This window comes from Primulina eburnea, chromosome 15, assembly GCF_022965805.1.
Source record: "Primulina eburnea isolate SZY01 chromosome 15, ASM2296580v1, whole genome shotgun sequence".
Lineage (NCBI taxonomy): Eukaryota > Viridiplantae > Streptophyta > Magnoliopsida > Lamiales > Gesneriaceae > Primulina > Primulina eburnea.
The window spans coordinates 19,388,533-19,410,018 of NC_133115.1; positions in this window are offsets into that span (position 1 = coordinate 19,388,533).

Genomic DNA, 21,486 nt, shown 5'->3' on the forward strand with positions numbered 1-21,486 from the left:
GATTTCATAGATGATGAAATCTATTACTATCGCCTTTGTTTTTATTCATGACAGCATGTTTCATGAATTATTATGTGTATATGCATGTTTACCATGTTTTATACTGGGATTTATTCTCACCGGAGTATCCGGCTGTTGTCTTGTTTTGTATGTGTGCATGACAACAGGTGGGACAGGATCAGGGTCGAGAAGACGACGAGAGAAGACGAGTTTAGCGTGGTGATTCCGGACTTGGATAGATTTTATTTTAATACTTGAAATTAGTATTTGAACTTTAGATTTAGGTTGTACAGTGTTGTACCTTTATACTGAAATGTAGTTTTATACAGATATGTATATTATTAGATGCCATTACCTTCCGCATTTATATTTTAAAAAAGAAAAATTTTTAGACCCTGTTTATCAGAACTGATAATTAAATCCCAATAATGAGTAAGAAGATGATTAGCGTCCGGGTCCCCACACAGATCCTGTCCCACCTGTTTCCATGAATAAAAGCAATACCAATGGGTTCCATAATCTATGAAACCAAAGCAATATAAGCATGCAACTCAAATCAAATCAAATCATATCTTGACTTGGCACGAACTCTAGCTCTAGGGATCCCGGTGTGAATAAGACGTCATTGTCTGTCACCTACCCTCTAACGGTACGTCTTATTCCAAGATTTCGGTCCTGTCTGTGTCGAATGTCTACAATCGGAGGAAGTCTGCTCCTATGCGTCGATACCACCGAACATATAGAAATTTGACAAATCTGCCAATGACTCTCCTATCTTAAATGCTTGAATATAAATCTATAAACAAAGCATAAACATAACATAATATAAACAACGATTAGTATGTGATTTTAGGAAACTCGAATCAATTCTAATTCGAGTCATATCTCCCCCAATTCACATGAATTATACCTTTCTTGCCGTTGGAATAAATCGAGATCTCGAAGTCGAATATCAAGTCTATCAATCCAAATCTGAAATGGGAATGTTGAGAGGTACCATATCAAAATACAACTTTAAAGCAAGTCTTGTTCTCGGTTCTCAGCTGCTGAAATGGGAAGAGAATGAGTCATGCCACCAACTATATATATACCATGCCATATGTCAACTTAAGAAGTAAATGTGGATTTCTTGCACCAAGCACCGCAGGTGCGCTTCTTCATGACCGCGGGTGCGCTTAGCTCTCGGCCTCCTTTCCACTTTTCCAAAACCGACGACCGCGGGTGCGGTGTCACTACTATAAAAATGCCCAAATCTCTGTCCATCAACCGCGGGTGCGGTAGCTTCCTAGCGCGGGTGCGCTCATGCTACTGTAACTCTTCCACATTTCATGAACCCAACCGCGGGTGCGGTCTTCCTTGCATTCAAAACTCTAATTTTTCATATCTTCCTACTCCCATCTCACTTAGTGCTTCTCATTAGATGTCATGCATACTCATATCTTCGAATATCACATCAATCAAGAATAATAAATCTAGTGTCTCTCATTACATGTCATGCATTCTCATATCTTCGAATATCACATCGATGAAGACTAATAAATCTCAAGCCTTACATTTCTCCCCCTCTAAGAAATGATTTTGTCCTCGAAATCGCCGGCAATTCCATCAAATCATATATGAAAAACAATATAATCAAAACTGAAGAAATACTCACATCATGTAAATAACTCGGGATGTCTCTGTCTCATATCTCCTTCTGTCTCCCAAGTTGCTTCTTCGATGCCATGACGACTCCACTGAACTTTCACAAGCGGAATAGTCTTCGTTCTGAGCTGCTTCTCTTTCCGATCAAGAATCTGTATAGGTTATTCAACATAACTCAAAGTCTGATCGAGCTCGGCTTCGTCAGGCTGAATGACATGAGAAACATCTGGCATATATCTACGCAACATCGATACATGAAAAACGTCATGTATCCCAGATAAAGAAGGAGGAAGAGCAAGTCGATATGCTCGATCGCCAATCTTCTCCAGAATCTCATATGGACCGACGTATCTAAGAGACAACTTTCCACGCTTGCCAAATCTGACAATGCCTCTGAAAGGAGAAATCTTTAAAAATATTCTATCCCCTTCTTCAACTACTAGCGGTCTATGTCTGACGTTCGCATACTTGGCTTGTCTATCTTGTGCCGTCTTCATTCTCTTCAGAATTATCTTTACTTTCTCAGTCATTTCACGAATCATATCAGGCCCAAGTTCTGGTACCTCAGATATATCATCCCAGTACCACGAAGATCTGCACTTCTTGCCATACAAAGCTTCAAACGGTGTCATCTCGATACTCGTCTGATAGCTGTTGTTGTACGAGAATTCACAAAGTGGCAGTGAATCTTGCCAACTAGCATCAAAGTCTAGCACTACGGCTCTCAGCATATCCTCTAAAATCTGGATAGTCTGCTCTGACTGTCCGTCTGCCTAAGGATGATAAGCAGTACTCAGGTGCAGTGTCGTACCTAAAGCCTGCTGCAAACTGTGCCAGAAATGTGAAGTGAATCGGGGATCACGATTTGATACGATAGATTTCGGTACACCATGCAATCTAACTACCTCTCTAACATACAACTCCGTCATCTGATCGTGTCGGTATGTCATTCTGTATGGAATAAAACACGCTGATTTGGTTAATCTGTCAATAATGTCCCAAATCGCATCACAGCCCTGGGATGATTGAGGAAACTTCGTCACGAAATCCATGGAAATATGATCACATTTCCATTCAGGAATAGACAAACTCTGAAGTAGACCTTCGGGCTTCTTTCTCTCGGCCTTCACCTGTTGGCAATTCAAGCACTTAGACACAAATTTGGCAATATCTGACTTCATCTGTTTCCACTAAAACTATGTATTCAAGTCATTGTACATCTTTCTTCCACCAGGATGAATACTAAACCGACTACAGTGCGCTTTTGACATAATCTGTTGTTTCAATTCTGGAACATCTGGCACTACAATACGGTTATTCACATACAGAACACAATCATGCACCTGATACTCTGACTGATGTCCTGATCGGACCATATAAATCGACTTCTGCACATTTTGATCAGTTTTTTGGGCTTCCTTTATTCTCATAATCAAATCTGGCTCAACTTGAATCGAAGTAAGTTGTAGCGGTCTACTATCTGTATCAAATGTCCATCCAGACAAAAAGGAATCTTCAACTAAATTCGAAACACCTATCGTCGATAAGGATAAAGAACATACCTTTCGACTCAAGGCATATGCTGCTGCATTTGACTTCCCTAGATAGTATTTGATCTCACAATCAAAATCTTTCAACAAATCGAGCCATCTACACTGTCTCATGTTCAACTCTGACTGAGAAAACAGATACTTCAGGCTCTTATGATCAGAGTAAATCTCAAATTTCTCTGCATAAAGATAGTGACGCCAAATCTTCAATGTAAAAACAATGGCCGCCAATTCAAGATCATGAATTGGGTACCGGGTCTCGTGAGTCTTCAACTGTCTAGAGGCATATGCGATCACATGTCCTCGCTGCATAAGAACACATCCTAGCCCTCTGTGAGATGCATCACAATATACAAGAAATCACCAATACCTGAAGGAATCATCAAGACAGGTGCACTGGTCAGCCTCTTTTTCAACTCTAGGAAGCTAGACATACAATCCTCAGACCATACAAATGGTGCATTCTTCTGTGTCAACTGAGTAATCGGCTTCGCAATGCTGGAGAAATCTTTAATGAATCGTCGATAGTACCCTGCTAAACCCATGAAACTGCATATCTTAGGCACAGAGGTCGGTCTCGGCCAACTGATCACAGCTTCAACTTTACTCGGATCTATAGAAATACCGTCTCCAGATATGATATGACCCAAGAATACAACTTGTCTTAGCCAAAACTCACACTTTGACAGTTTAGCATACAATTGCTCATTTCTCAATGTTTGCAATACAATTCTCAAATGATCGGCATGCTCAGTCATACTCTTGGAATACACCAAAATATCATCGATAAAAACAAACACAAACTCATCCAAATACCTCTGAAAGACACAGTTCATCAATCCCATAAACACCGCTGAGCATTCGTTAAACCAAAAGGCATGACAATAAATTCGTAGTGTCCATACCTGGTTCGGAATGCTGTCTTCGTTATGTCAACATCTCGTACTCGTAGCTGGTGATATCTAGATCTCAGATCGATCTTGGAATAAACAGAGGATCCCTGCAACTGATTAAATAAATCATCGATACGAGGCAATGGATATTTGTTCTTTACCATCGCCTTGTTCAGTTGCCGGTAGTCGATACACAATCTCATCGCACCGTCTTTCTTTCGCACAAATAACACTGGTGCGCTCCAAGGAGATACACTAGGTCTGATATATCCCTTGGCTAGAAGATCTTCTAACTGTGTTTTCCATTCTTTCAATTCTATCGGCGCCATCCTATATGGAGCTCGAGATATAGGAACAGTACCTGGCACAAGATCTATGCTGAAATCTACCTCTCGAACTTGAGGTAACCCTGGAATCTCGCCAGGAAATACATCTGCAAACTCCCGTACTACTGGCAAATCTGCCAATGTCGGGTTCGATTTCTGTAGATCTACGGAATAGACAAGGAACCCCTTTGCTCCTTTCTGCAACAATTTACTCATAGTCAGAGCAGACACTAAGGGAATCCGAGATCTGGAACCCTTACCGTAGAATTTCCATTCTTCTGTCATTTCAGGTCTGAATCTGACAATCTTGTGAAAACAGTCTACGGTAGCTCTGTACTTGGTTAACATGTCAATCCCGACAATACAATCAAAATCAGATAAGCCAAGTACAACACAGTCTAAATCAATCTCATGCCCCTCAAACTGTAGTATACAATGTCTAACTGAAGTCACATATATCAGACCACTTCCCAAAGGAGAAGAAAAAGACACTACAGTAGACAATGACTCGACAGGCAATGCATGTGTCAATGCAAAATGCTCAGAAATAAATGTATGGGATGCACTGTGTCTATCAACACATCTGCAGGATAACCGCAAAGAAAACAGTTACCTGCAATCACATCGTCTGGAGCATTCTGGGCCTGCTCCTCTGTTAGTGCGAACACTCGAGCCTGCTGTCTGGGAGGTTGGCTCACTGTCTGGCTACCTCTGGCTCGGGACTGAGTCTCTGTAGGTGGCGGCTGGAAGGAATGAACAGATGATGCTTGCCGCTCTTGCTGAGATACTGAACCAGATGCTTCTACACTCTGAGCTTGCTGTGCACCTCTCTGGGGACACACTCTTACAAAGTGTCCCGGCTGTCTACAAATATTGCATCGGCCCATGACTCCCTGACACTGCTCAGTGGCATGCCTGCCTCCACAAGTATTACAATAAACACCTATATACTCTGAACTCTGGCCAGGACCACTTTGTCGTGACCCACTGGAGCTCGACAAACTGCTCCCTGATCTCTTGAACTGCTTGCCTCTAGCTTTCAAATAATCTTTCTTGCCACTAATACTGCTTCCACTATCAAATCGAGGAGGAGGTGGTGGAAACTGTGCGGCGGTCTGTGGCTGTCTCTGACTCTGAACACTATAGGAAGCTCCTCGCTGCCTAATCAAGCCAGCCTCAGCTCCTTTCGCTCTATTCAGTGCATCAGAAAAAGTGTTGGGTCGCCCCGTGTTCACCAAAGTAAAATATCAGGGTTTAAACCATTGATGATGTAAGGCTCGAAGATTTAGTTATCATAATCAGATGGATTTGTTGGTAATTAAGATGATTGTAGATGTATTTCATTGGACTAGAAAAGAAAGGGAAATGTATAATAAAGATGTGAAAGATAGTCAAAAGAATGAGTAAGGCCGAAGCTATGGCGCATATGCGCGAAGGAATGCGCGCATTTGCATGAGAATTCCAGTAGCATTGGCGCATATGCGCGGAAAGAGTGGCGCATATGCGCGACATGTACAGCAGCCTTGGCGCATATGCGCGAGAGTAGTGGCGCATATGCGCGGAACGTCCAGAACCATTGGCGCATATGCGCGAGTTTAGTGGCGCATATGCGCGAGTGCTAAATCTGCCGAGACAGTAGGTTCGGCGCATATGCGCGAGTAATGCCGCGCATATGCGCGAGACGTGTACTTCAAAGGACTTGCCATGTGTGTGTAGGCATGCAATATATATATAACATTGCACGATTTCCCTTCCATTTTGCAGCAAAAATCGGATGTTTCAGAGGAAAGCTTCAACTTTTCTTTATCCTTTTAAATTGTGGTTTAACAAGATTTAGCCATCCATACTTTAATCCGATTGCGGTTTTGAACTCCTTGCATCAAAGGCTACAACGTGATGTAAGCTTTATGTAATTTCAACAGGTTTCGAAATTCAGATGTTTGGGAAATGAGAATATGATAGTTATATTGTGTTCTTGACATATTGAGCATGATATAATTGTAAACGGATCAAAGAAATGATATCATATGCATTTTCTATGAATTTCAGTATGGTTTATGAATTATTGGGATAGAATTATTGTGTTTTGGATGAATATTGTATTGGATTATGATTGAGGATGAGATAATGTTGATATCTGTTAAGATTTGGATTGACCGGTATCGAGAATTACGTCGTTATGCCGTCAAATTGTATCAAGATCACGTAGTGACTTGGTTATGTGTTGATTGAGATTAGAAATTGATAGAGTGCGTATTCACATTTCCATTTCAGATTCGTATTGGCGACCATGACAGCGATTCTACGACGAAATGTATAGTACATGTTTTGTTTGGGGAATCACGACTCAAATGAGATCACATTTGAGTTTCCCAACCAAAATCACATACTTGTTTTATTGTTCATACCTTGATATGATTATGATTGTTATAGATTGGTTTATAGAACTTGTATGCAGATCTTGCTATGCTTTGTTTACAGATCGTGTAGCATTGCATTATGCTTGTTTACAGATCTTGTATTCATGCATTAAGATAGGGCAGTCTGGAGATCAGGTAGACTACTAGATGTTCGGCGATATCTCAGCTTAGGGGAAGATCACCGCCCCTATTGTAGACGCGGATACAGATCAGGCCGAAGTCTAGGAATAAGACGTACAACACCTCGATTGGTAGGGTAGGTGACAGCCAGTGACGTCTTATTCACAACGGGATCCCTAGAGTTATAGTCGAGTCGAGTCTAGACATGATTAGATTCGCATTGCATAATTTTATATGAATGACATTCATATCAGCATGTTTCATGTTTAGATTGTTTATATGCATGTTTACATGTTTATACTGGGATTTGTTCTCACCGGTTTTCCGGCTGTTGTTATGTCTGTATGTGTGCATAACAACAGGTGGGGCAGGATCTGGGTCGAGACAGAGATGATCGTGTTAGCGTGGAGATCACGGGCGTAGCAGATGGACCAGTAGTTGTCTTTTATTATGTACTGTCTTTTAATACTGGTTAGTTAAGGACATACAGAATAAGACATGTATATTATGTTTGTATGTTGTAAATTAAATAAAGATTGATGCATGTTTAATTACATTTGATTAAATGTAAAAGCGAAAAAATTGACCCATGTTTTAGAATAATGATCCATTTAATCCCAAGAAAAATAATTAGAGCCCGGGTCCCCACAACAGGTGGTATCAGAGCAGAGAGTTCCTTTAGACTGAGATAGGATAGAATGAGCGGGGTAGATCGAGTCTTCTTCCTTGCTTGATGACGTGCTAGCATGATTATTGCTTTCCTATTACATGTTGTTGTTATTTGATTCTTTCAGCATGTGATTGACTGAATCAGAACTGATTCTAGATCAGAGGTAACTGACTAGAGGATGGCTGAGACAGTTGTATATTTTGTATACTAATCCTTTGGATTATTAGATATGCCACCTAGAAGAGCAGCAGTACCTCTACGACCAGCAGCGCCAGAACAGGGGAGCACATCCGGAGATCCTATGGATGTTACGGCGACACCTATGGAGACGTTGCTGAAGCGATTCCAGTCATTCCGACCCCCGACCTTAAAGGGTACCGAAAATGCAATTGAATGCGAAAGCTGGTTGGAGGATATCGAGATGTTATTCGAGTCTCTAGGGTACAGTGATGAGAAGAGAGTGAAGCTCATTGGCCATCAACTGCAAGACATTGCTAAACATTGGTGGTTGAATATCAAAAGAGCACTAGAACAGCGTGGCACTGAGATTACATGGAAAGTGTTCAAGATCTAGTTTTATCAGCGATTCTTTCCTATATCCTACCGTAAAGATAAAGGCGCTGAATTTGCCAATCTGAGGCAAGGGAAATTAAACATTGAGGAGTACGTTGCCAAATTTTCTTCTCTGCTTCGTTTTGCACCCCATGTTTCAGGAAATGATGAGGCCATGGCAGATCAGTTTATAAATGGCCTGAATCCAGATATCTTTACGTTGGTCAATACTGGGAGACCCGATAATTTCTCGGATGCATTGAATCGTGCCAAAGGAGCTGAAGCAGGATTGCTTAGGCAACGGAGTGCTCCGTATGTTGCACCGAGTCCGAGACCGCCACTACCTCCATCCCAAGTTCCTACTCCTCGATTCGAAAGCGGTGGAAGTAGTAGTGGACGCAAAGAACAGCTGAAGGCGAAGGGGAAACAGTTTAAGCGACCTGGGAGCAGTTCGTCCAGCTCCAGCGGATCAAGACAGACTGGTTTTGATCAAAGTTCAAGGACTTCAGGTGTCTACTGCAATTCTTGTGGAGGTAGGCATGCAACTGAACAGTGCCAGGGAGTTACAGGCCGATGCAACATTTGTAGGCAACCGGGGCATTTTGCCAAAGTCTGTCCCCAGAGGAGTGTACAGCAAGGCCAGAGTGGAAGAGCATCCGGTTCCGTACCTCAGTTTGAGCGGCAGGCATCATCAGTTCACTCTTTTCAGCCTCCACCGGCACAGACTCAATCCAGAGGCCGAGGTAGTCAGACTGTGACTCAACCTCCGAGGCAACAGGCCCAAGTGTTTGCATTAACCGAAGAGCAAGCACAAGATGCACCAGATGATGTTATAGCAGGTAACTGCTCTCTTTATGGTTATCCTGCTTATATCTTGATAGATACAGGTGCATCGCATACATTCATTTCAGAGCGATTTGCATTGTTGCATTCTTTGCCTGTTGAGTCTTTGCTAGATGTTGTGTCTATTAATTCCCTGTTGGGAAGTGGATTGATATCTGTAACTACGGTGAAACATTGCATTCTACAGTTTGAGGGGCATGAGATTGACCTAGATTGTATAGTGTTGGGTCTAGCTGATTTTGATTGTATAGTCGGTATTGATATGCTAACGAAGAACAGAGCCACTGTAGATTGTTTCCATAAGATTGTCAGATTCAGACCCGAGATGACAGACGAGTGGAAATTCTACGGGAAGGGTTCCAGATCTCGGATTCCCTTGATTTCGGCTCTTACTATGAACAGATTATTGCAAAAAGGAGCAGATGGTTTCTTTATTTATGCTGTAGACATGCAGAAGTCGAGCCCGACATTGGCAGATATTCCAGTAGTGCGGGAATTTCCAGATATATTTCCAGATGAAATCCCAGGATTACCTCCGGTTCGTGAGGTAGATTTCAGTATTGATCTTACACCAGGTACCGTCCCTATTTCGAGAGCTCCGTATAGGATGGCACCCATCGAACTAAAAGAATTGAAAGCACAATTAGAAGATCTTCTGGCCAAGGGATATATCAGACCTAGTGTATCTCCTTGGGGCGCTCCGGTGCTGTTCGTGCGAAAGAAAGATGGTTCGATGCGATTGTGTATAGACTACCGGCAACTGAACAAGGCCACGATCAAGAATAAATATCCTTTGCCTAGGATTGATGACCTATTTGATCAGTTGCAGGGATCCTCTGTGTATTCTAAGATTGATTTGCGTTCTGGATATCATCAGCTCAGAGTTCGAGATGTAGATATACCGAAGACAGCATTTTGAACCAGGTATGGACATTACGAATTTATTGTCATGCCTTTTGGTTTAACAAATGCTCCTGCGGTATTTATGGGTTTGATGAACCAAGTATTTCAGAAATATTTGGATGAATTTGTCATTGTTTTCATTGATGACATTTTGGTGTATTCGAAGAACAGAAATGAGCATGCAGAGCATCTCAGAATTGTTTTGCAGACGTTGAGAAACGAGCGACTGTATGCTAAATTGTCAAAGTGTGAGTTTTGGTTGAACCGAGTTGTATTCTTGGGGCATATCATTTCTGGAGATGGTATTTCTGTAGATCCGAGTAAAGTGGAAGCTGTGATCAGTTGGTCGAGACCGACTTCTGTACCAGAAATACGCAGTTTCATGGGCTTAGCCGGATACTATAGAAGATTTATCAAGGATTTCTCCAGCATTGCAAAGCCAATAACTCAATTGACGCAAAAGAATGCACCATTTGTTTGGTCAGAGGAGTGCGAGTCTAGCTTTCTCGAGTTGAAGAAAAGGCTGACCAGTGCTCCAGTACTGACGATACCTTCAGGTACGGGTGATTTCGTTGTATATTGTGATGCTTCTCATAGAGGTTTGGGATGTGTTCTTATGCAGCGAGGCCATGTGATCGCATACGCCTCGAGACAATTGAATCCACATGAGGTACGATACCCCATTCATGATCTGGAATTGGCGGCTATCGTATTTGCGTTAAAGATTTGGCGTCATTATCTCTACGGCGAGAAATTTGAAATCTTTTCCGATCACAAGAGCCTAAAGTATCTATTCTCTCAATCAGAACTGAACATGAGGCAGCGTAGATGGCTTGATCTTTTGAAAGACTTTGACTGTGAAATCAAATATTATCCAGGGAAGTCAAATGCAGCAGCAGATGCCTTGAGTCGTAAGGTATGTTCTTTGTCCTTATCGACGATAGGTGTTAACAAGTTAGTTGAAAATTGTTGTACATCTGGATTAGAGTTTGATACAGATAGTAAGCCACTACGACTTTTTACGATCCAAGTTGAGCCCAATTTGATTATGAGGATCAAGGAAGCACAAAGAACCGATCAGAATGTGCAAAGATCAATCCAAATGGTCAGATCAGGGCATGTATCAGAATATCAGGTACGAGATCATGTGTTGTACGTGAATAACCGTCTAGTTGTGCCAGATGTTGCAGATTTGAGACAGCAGATTCTGACAGAGGCACATTGTAGTCGGTTCAGCATTCATCCGGGTGGCAGGAAGATGTACAACGACTTGAAGACACAGTTCTGGTGGAAGCAAATGAAGTCGGACATTGCAGAATTTGTGTCTAAGTGTTTGAACTGCCAACAGGTGAAAGCCGAGAGGAAGAAGCCTGGTGGATTACTTCAAAGTTTAGCCATTCCAGAATGGAAATGGGATCACATTTCCATGGATTTTGTGACGAAGTTACCACGATCATCCAGAGGCTGCGATGCGATTTGGGTTATTATTGACAGATTGACCAAATCTGCTTGTTTCATTCCGTACAGAATGACGTATAGACAAGATCAGATGGCGGAGATTTATATTCGAGAGGTAGTCAGATTGCATGGAGTGCCGAAGTCTATCGTATCAGATCGTGATCCACGATTCACTTCACACTTCTGGCACAGTTTACAGCAGGCCTTAGGTACGACATTACACCTGAGTACTGCTTACCATCCTCAGACAGACGGACAGTCAGAACGGACTATCCAGACATTAGAGGTTATGTTGAGAGCCGTCGTGCTAGATTTTGGCATTGGTTGGCAAGATTCTCTACCTCTTTGCGAATTCTCTTACAATAATAGCTATCAGACGAGTATCGAGATGGCACCGTTTGAAGCTTTGTATGGCAAGAAGTGCAGATCTCCGCTATATTGGGATGATATTTCAGAGGTACCAGAACTTGGACCAGATATGATTCGTGACATGACAGAGAAGGTAAAACTCATTCAGAAGAGGATGAAAACAGCACAAGATCGACAAGCAAAGTATGCCAATATCAGACGTAGACCATTAGTATTTGAGGCGGGAGATAGAGTATTCTTAAAGATCTCTCCATTCAGAGGCGTTGTTCGATTTGGCAAACGCGGGAAACTATCTCCTCGATACATTGGTCCTTACGAGATTCTTGAGAAGATTGGCGATCGAGCTTATCGACTTGCACTTCCTCCTTCTCTATCTGGGATACATGATGTCTTTCATGTATCGATGTTACGAAGCTATATGCCAGATATTTCTCATGTCATTCAACCTGACGAAGCTGAACTTGATCAGACATTGAGCTATGTGGAACAACCGATACAGATTCTTGATCGGAAAGAAAAGAAGCTCAGAACGAAGAATATTCCACTCGTGAAAGTTCAGTGGAGTCGTCATGGCATTGAGGAAGCGACTTGGGAAACAGAAGCAAGTATGAGACAGAAACATCCCGAGTTATTTACATGATGTATGTAATTGTTTACTTTTGCTTGTATTGCATCTTGTTGTACTTTAAGTGATTATCTACAATTTCGAGGACGAAATCATTTCTTAGAGGGGGAGAAATGTAAGGCTCGAAGATTTAGTTATCATAATCAGATGGATTTGTTGGTAATTAAGATGATTGTAGATGTATTTCATTGGACTAGAAAAGAAAGGGAAATGTATAATAAAGATGTGAAAGATAGTCAAAAGAATGAGTAAGGCCGAAGATATGGCGCATATGCGCGAAGGAATGCGCGCATATGCATGAGAATTCCAGTAGCATTGGCGCATATGCGCGGAAAGAGTGGCGCATATGCGCGACATGTACAGCAGCCTTGGCGCCTATGCGCGAGAGTAGTGGCGCATATGCGCGGAACGTCCAGAACCATTGGCGCATATGGGCGAGTTTAGTGGCGCATATGCGCGAGTGCTAAATCTGCCGAGACAGTAGGTTCGGCGCATATGCGCGAGTAATGCCGCGCATATGCGCGAGACGTGTACTTCAAAGGACTTGCCATGTGTGTGTAGGCATGCAATATATATATAACATTGCACGATTTCCCTTCCATTTTGCAGCAAAAATCGGAAGTTTCAGAGGAAAGCTTCAACTTTTCTTTATCCTTTTAAATTGTGGTTTAACAAGATTTAGCCATCCATACTTTAATCCGATTGCGGTTTTGAACTCCTTGCATCAAAGGCTACAACGTGATGTAAGTTTTATGTAATTTCAACAGGTTTCGAAATTCAGATGTTTGGGAAATGAGAATATGATAGTTATATTGTGTTCTTGACATATTGAGCATGATATAATTGTAAACGGATCAAAGAAATGATATCATATGCATTTCCTATGAATTTCAGTATGGTTTATGAATTATTGGGATAGAATTATTGTGTTTTGGATGAATATTGTATTGGATTATGATTGAGGATGAGATAATGTTGATATCTGTTAAGATTTGGATTGACCGGTATCGAGAATTACGTCGTTATGCCGTCAAATTGTATCAAGATCACGTAGTGACTTGGTTATGTGTTGATTGAGATTAGAAATTGATAGAGTGCGTATTCACATTTCCATTTCAGATTCGTATTGGCGACCGTGACAGCGATTCTACGACGAAAGGTATAGTACATGTTTTGTTTGGGGAATCACGACTCAAATGAGATCACATTTGAGTTTCCCAACCAAAATCACATACTTGTTTTATTGTTCATACCTTGATATGATTATGATTGTTATAGATTGGTTTATAAAACTTGTATGCAGATCTTGCTATGCTTTGTTTACAGATCGTGTAGCATTGCATTATGCTTGTTTACAGATTTTGTATTCATGCATTAAGATAGGGCAGTCTGGAGATCAGGCAGACTACTAGATGTTCGGCGATATCTCAGCTTAGGGGAAGATCACCGCCCCTATTGTAGACGCGGATACAGATCAGGCCGAAGTCTAGGAATAAGACGTACAGCACCTCGATTGGTAGGGTAGGTGACAGCCAGTGACGTCTTATTCACAACGGGATCCCTAGAGTTATAGTCGAGTCGAGTCTAGACATGATTAGATTCGCATTGCATAATTTTATATGAATGACATTCATATCAGCATGTTTCATGTTTAGATTGTTTATATGCATGTTTACATGTTTATACTGGGATTTGTTCTCACCGGTTTTCCGGCTGTTGTTATTTCTGTATGTGTGCATAACAACAGGTGGGGCAGGATCTGGGTCGAGACAGAGATGATCGTGTTAGCGTGGAGATCACGGGCGTAGCAGATGGACCAGTAGTTGTCTTTTATTATGTACTGTCTTTTAATACTGGTTAGTTAAGGACATACATATTAAGACATGTATATTATGTTTGTATGTTGTAAATTAAATAAAGATTGATGCATGTTTAATTACATTTGATTAAATGTAAAAGCGAAAAAATTGACCCATGTTTTAGAATAATGATCCATTTAATCCCAAGAAAAAGAATTAGAGCCCGGGTCCCCACAGATGAACTGGTCCGCGACCGCTTCGTCATTTCCTGCCACATGTGGCGTAAATCGGAGCAAGGAAGAAAACTTGGCAACATACTCTTCTATTTTCCACAGCCCCTGTCTCAAGTTGGCAAATTCTGCACCTTTGTCTTTTCGATAGGAGACTGGATAGAAAAGCTGATAAAATTCATCTTTGAATACCTTCCAAGTAATATCGATCCCTTGATGCTCCAATGCTCTTTTCGTGATAAGCCACCAACTCTTCGCCATTTCTTGTAACTGATGCCCAATAAGTTTCACTCTTCGTTCATCTGTATAAGCAAGAGATTCAAATAGCATCTCTATATCGTCTAGCCAGCTCTCACAATCTACTGCAGTCTCCGTGCCCTTCAAAGTCGGGGGATGGAATGATTGAAACATCTTCAATAACGTCTCCATAGGTGTAGCAGTAACGTCCATCTGAGTACCTGACGTACTACCCTGTTCTGGTACTTGACCTGCAGCTGGTTGTTGTATTCTTCTAGGCGGCATATCTGATTATCAACAAGATTAGTACACAATCTATACAAGCTGTCTCAGCCCCCCTCTGATCATATACCTCTGATCTAGAATCGGTTCTGATTGAGTATTTACAAATACATGCTGCAATCAACTCAGATAACAATACGACATGTAATAGGGAAAGCAATAAATCATGCTAGCACATCAAAAGCAAGTAAGATGTCTCGATCTACCCCGCTCATTCTATTCTATCTCAGTCTACAGAACCTACTGCTCTGATACCACCTGTTGTGGGGACCCGGGCTCTAACTCAATTCTTTTGGGATTTATTGGATCTTTTCTAAAAATTGCGGGTCAAATTTTTTTTGCTTTTTAACATTTATTCAAATGTATATAAATCATTCATAAGCAACAATTTATTTCATTCAAACATAAATAGATACAAGTCTTGTTCTATTTTCATCATACAAACTAGTGTTCACTACCAACTACAATTTACATTGAGTACATGTCTAGTAAGAACCACTAGTAATCCTCCATGCCCGTGATCACCACTCTATCAATCTCTCATCCTCGTCGAGACCCATATCTTGTCCCACATGTTGCCATGCACACATACAAACACAACAATAGCCGGAAACTCCGGTGAGAACGAATCTCAGTATAAAATATGTTATACATGCATATGCGCAATATAAATCATGAAGCACACTAACATGAATAAAAGAAATACCAATGGGTTCCATAATCTATGAAACCAAAGCAATATAAGCATGCAACTCAAAACAAATCAAATCATATATTGACTCGACTCGAACTCCAGCTATAGGGATCCCGGTGCGAATAAGACGTCAATGTCTGTCACCTACCCTCCCAATCGGGGTAACAGTACGTCTTATTCCTAGATTTTGGTCCTGTCTGTATCGAATGTCTATAATCGGAGGAAGCCTGCTCCTATGCGTCGATACCACCGAACATCTAGAAATTTGGCAAATCTGCCAATGACTCTCCTATCTTAAATGCTTGAATATTAATCTATAAACAAAGCATAAACATAACACAATATAAACAATGATTAGTATGTGATTTTGAGAAACTCGAATCAATTCTAATTCGAGTCATATCTCCCCGAATTCACATGAATTATACCTTTCTTGCCGTTGGAATAAATCGAGATCTCGAAGTCTAATATCAAGTCTATCAATCCAAATCTGAAATGGGAATGTTGAGAGGTACCATATCAAAATACAACTCAAAGCAAGTCTTGTACAAATCAATAATCGATCTCGGTACAATTTTCAACGGCATAACGGCGTAGTTCTCGATACCGGTCATATCAACACAACCATAATCAATATGATAACTCACAATTCTTATCATAAACACATCTCAATAATTCATACTCCTCAAGACACAATCCATAAAGCCAATTCTGTATATTCTTGACTCAAACATGCTGGAAATCTAAAACAATCTCATATCATATCATTTTCTCGATCCGGTTGCGAATATATTATCTTCATAATCACAGGAACATATCATAGAGCTCAAATCATAATTCTCCCAACACATATATATAAATATATATATATATATATATATATATATATATATATATATATATATATATATATATATATATCAAACATGCTGGAAATTACTAAAATGTATACCCTTTGACAGCCCTTGATGCAAGAAACAAGAATCTCTACTTGGTTCACAATTTGGATATGTAATTCTTTCACACTTCAAAGTCTACCACAAGGAAAGCTTGAAGGAATTCTATTCTTGTTCTCGGTTCTCAGCTGCTGAAATGGGAAGAGAATGAGTCATGCCACCAACTATATATATACCATGCCATGTGTCAACTTAAGAAGTAAAGGTGGATTTCTCGCACCAAGCACCGCGGGTGCGCTTCTTCATGACCGCGGGTGCGCTTAGCTCTCGGCCTCCTTTCCACTTTTCCAAAACCGACAACCGCGGGTGCGGTCCTGGTTGTACTGCAGGTGCGGTGTCACTACTGTAAAAATGCCCAAGTCTCTGTCCATCAACCTCGGGTTCGGTAGCTTCCTAGCGCGGGTGCCCTCATGCTACTGTAACTCTTCCACATTTCATGAAGCCAACCGCGGGTGCGGTCCTTCTCGAGGCGCGGGTGCGGTCTTCCTTGCATTCAAAACTCTAATTTTTCATGCCTTTTCCATGTCTTCCTACTCCCATCTCAATTAGTGCTTCTCATGACATGTCATGCATACTCATATCTTTGAATATCACATCAATGAAGACTAATAAATCTAGTGCCTCTCATTACATGTCATGCATTCTCATGTTTTTGAATATCACATCAATGAAGACTAATAAATCTCAAGCCTTACACTAGCTGAACCTCCTAGGACCATGACCGAACCCTCTAGGAACCTATTAGATCCATACATGCTGCCCCTACATAGATACGCACTAGGTTCCTTTACAAACGCTCGGCCGCGGCTAGGAAGAGTCCTAGCCGGGCGTGACTCTCCTTCCTGCCCTTCCAGCCATGCGTGGACCCTCTTGAATCATGGCTAGGGCCTATAAGAGTCCATCCCTTCACCCTATGAGCGTCCTGTGCAGGCCCTTCTCCTAATTCCTCAAAACGCCGTAGCTAGTCCTAGGATTCTTTCCATAGCGCTTTCCCCTCTCCACGCTTGCTTCCAGCTCTTGCACGGCCACCCTAGGACCCCCATACCATCCCTTAAGTCTCCTGGTCATGATCCTACCCATATCTAACTATTGTATTCCTTTATGACAGAAGACCGAACCCTAGTGCATCACCAAGCTTCACGTCGATCAAGCTAAGTTCCTGATTTGGTGCAGCCTCTAAACCGTGGCCTAGGGACGTTCAAGCACTCCTAAAATCTCCCTTTTTTGGGTCCCGATGATGGCAGCCCCTTCATGCAATAACACATCAAGTTTTGGAACAAAAACTCATGCTTTAATCACATAGATATGCATAATACGAAGATATTCAAGAGGGGATCATGTTTTTTATGCAAACAATAATCATACACATATTAGGGTATGATATATGAGAAAAGAAAGATTTGTGGCATGCCTTTGCGTTTATAACGCACGAAAAAGGCTTGCAATGTGAAGAACGTCAGCGGGGAGACAAGGGGTGAAAGCTTGCTGATTTCTCCTTCAATTCCCATGGCTTTTCTTCTTCAAAGAAGTGTGTGGTGTGCTGCCAAGAGGAGTCCTTGTGTTTGTGTGTGTGGTGTGCGTGAGTTGTGTGTGTAATTGTGGGATTTGATGGCTTTTTATTTTAATTAAAACTCATGTGCAAGACTAAGCCCAATAATCAAGGTATATGAGGCCCAAAAAGCTCTTTAGTAAATATTTAAAATGTTTTCTTCAGAAAATGTTGTGAAAATATTAGTCTAGTTGTCAAAACGTTCGTATTTTTGTTCAAAATCGAATACCGATAAAATTACGTCCCGGCGTATAAAATCACCTCAAAACTCTTTATTTTCAAAAATAAGAAAAAGAATCATCCTTAATTAAAAATAATTATTTAGTAAAATATTTTCCATTTTCAGCCATCGGTCGCCGTTTCTTAATCGCAACTCGAATAACCTTTAAAAATACATTTTTATGAAACCATGAAGAAAACTATTTTAACATCATATAAACATATCACATAATCAATTTATTAATTAAAACAATTAATTAAAATACATAAGAAATTTAATAACCTGCATGCACGTGGTATTCGTGGACCTTCAAATTTTTGGGACGTTACAGGAAATGCTTGGTGCTTGAGCCAACATTTCACACACACGCGTTTTTTTTTGTTAATCCATGAAAGATTGTAGTGTTGAAATCTCGTAGTGAAATCTGAAAACGGGTTCTTACGTTAGTGGATAAAAGATGTGATGACATTCGCTGAGGCAAACCAGAACCATGAATGCACCAACATGCTACTTTTTGAGTTGTTGTGTCATGCATCCTACTTTGCTTGAAGGCAAGCGAAAAGTTAGTATGGAGCTAAAAAGTTAGTATGTAGGTGTTGATAGAGGTCATATTTACGTGTTATAGTGCATCGTGTGAGTTGTAGTTTGCATCGTTTTGGTTGTTTGGAGTCTGCATTCTCTCTATTTTATCTTAATTTATTGTATAGGATCGCATCTCAATATGTTATACGAATATGCAGGAGAAAGGTGCAAAGGAAGAAAATTCAACCGAAAATGAGCACATGACAGAACACCTTGTGCTAGGGCAGTGAAACTTGACCGCCCCAACGTGAGAGGATGAAGGAACAGGGCAGAAGACCTCGCGCTAGGGCGGTGAAACTTGACCGCCCAAGCGCGAGGTGCAGGAAAAACATCCAATAGATCAGAAGACCTTGTGCTAGGGCGGTGAAACTTGATCGCCCCAGCGCGAGAGGCAGAGCAGTCGACCAACATGACAGAAGACCGCGCGCTAGGGTGGTGAAACTTGACCGCCCTAGCGCGACTCAACAAGGAAAGTTTCCTATTTGACTTTCATTAAACTTGGAAGGTGGGAGGCTGCAACAAGTAACCCTAGGGACAAAATTCGGACATTATTCAGCAGGCAAGGAGTTTAGAAAAGGGTGAAAAAGCTTGGAGCAAGGCTTGGAAAAGAGATTTCAAGATTTCAAGGAACCTTTCTTCGCAATTTCGTCACAACTAGTATTTCTAATTTAATTTCTATTGTTTAAACATTGTTTTGCTTATTTCAATCATGACATCTTGTAGCTAATGTACATTATTTTTTGGGATTAAGGGGATCCTAACCCAAAACCGAGTTTAGTTAATTCATATTTCTATTTTTGGTTAATTCATGAGTGTGCTATTGTTTTATCACATTGTTGAAGCATAGCTTACTTTAATAACGATCTTATATTGCGAGTGAGTTCGAGAGAATAGTCTGTGACAAAAACGAGTAGCATAGTCCGTGGATTTACAATTTACACATAAATATGAAGTCAGATAGACGTCGATAGTCATAGTCCAGTGGGCATGAAAGCTAGGGTATTTCATAAAACGACATGCAATTCACCTTTGATAAATAATTAAAGAAATTTAATTACTTCACTGAGTATAATTAATTTGGTATATCTCGAAATAGAGTGTTCGATTAGATAGGAAACCTTGCCGGAATCGTAGATCACTATCGAACGAGTTAAGTAAATGACGAGGGGTAGGTGAACCGAGATTCCAAACAAATTCATTTCTCGTTAAACTTTAATTAACCATTTTAGCTTATATATTTCAGCATTTAATTCGTGAACTTTTTCATTGATTTTTTTATTGAAACATAGTAGTAGTAGTAGTAAATAATCATTCAAATTTCGTTGCTAAAGATTTAATAACTGGAATTAATGATTGCAAAATACAGTATCTAGTGGAACGATAACTGTACTCATGTACATTATACTATTACTTGACATCGTGCACTTGTGATTATTTCGAGCTTAAATATTATTAATTTTGACCAAGGATTTTACAGTGCAAGTTTTGATCGATCAGAAACCTTATAGATTAGATAATGAATTTTATTTCTTAGGCCAAGACTTCCTAGAAATTTATCTTCTTGTCCTATAGAGAATCCTTGATACCTCTGAAGACTAGGATTTTCTCTCAATATCTTTTGGACCATGTTATGGGATATTGTTGTCTGACTAAAGAAATCAGACAAATCTTCATGTGTTTCATGTCGAAACACCTCATTCTCAGTCAAATTTCGATTTTGTTCCAACAGATTCTTCTTGATTTAAGACTTTTTTTTCATATATACTTTCGTCTGAGACAATATCCTCAAACAGGTATACTTGAACCAGATCCTGATAATAAATTGTTTCTTCAATATCCTGGGTTGGATCAAAGCATTTAATTCCTATTTTTCATTTTCTGGACAGTTGGTTGAGATATGATATCTTGCTCCACATGTCCAGCAATTACAATCCTTAAAACTTTCATTAGCTCGGGTGTGAGTTCTTTTGAAAGTTTTCTTCGTAGGTGTTCTTCCCTTACTTCGAGATATACTCGATGCTTGATATGATGTCCTCATTCTTGATGGTCCGCTCCTTTCCCCAGATTTGTAAGATCTGACCTTTTGTCTGGACCATATTGTTTTTGGTTTCCAAGAACTTTTTCCAATTCTGACATAAGGATGAGTTATAAAAATTTTCTTCTTATGTCTTTGAGGTTTACTTCCAATAATTGTTGGAAAATCATTTTCTTTACAACACTAAGGAGTACGGTTGTTAATACTCCTTAATCGTTCGTAGTTCTTTTATAATGCTGCCATATGACACTATTCTGCCAATTTTCCTTCGAGAAAAGATGCTCTTCGTGCCAGCGTATCTGGATTGCCAATGAAATATTCCCTTGTTATCATTTCTCCCCAGGGAATTGTCATTTTGGCGAAGAATATTTGCATTGCTATATTTTCTTCGACCCCTGATTCCATCTATATTTAGTGAATAACATAATATATTCATCCAATAAAAATATTGTTGTGACATTGTATTCTCGCACCCAAGACGCAACAGAAGTTCCAAAATTCTGCTTGGGCGTCGTGTGTTTAAAAACAT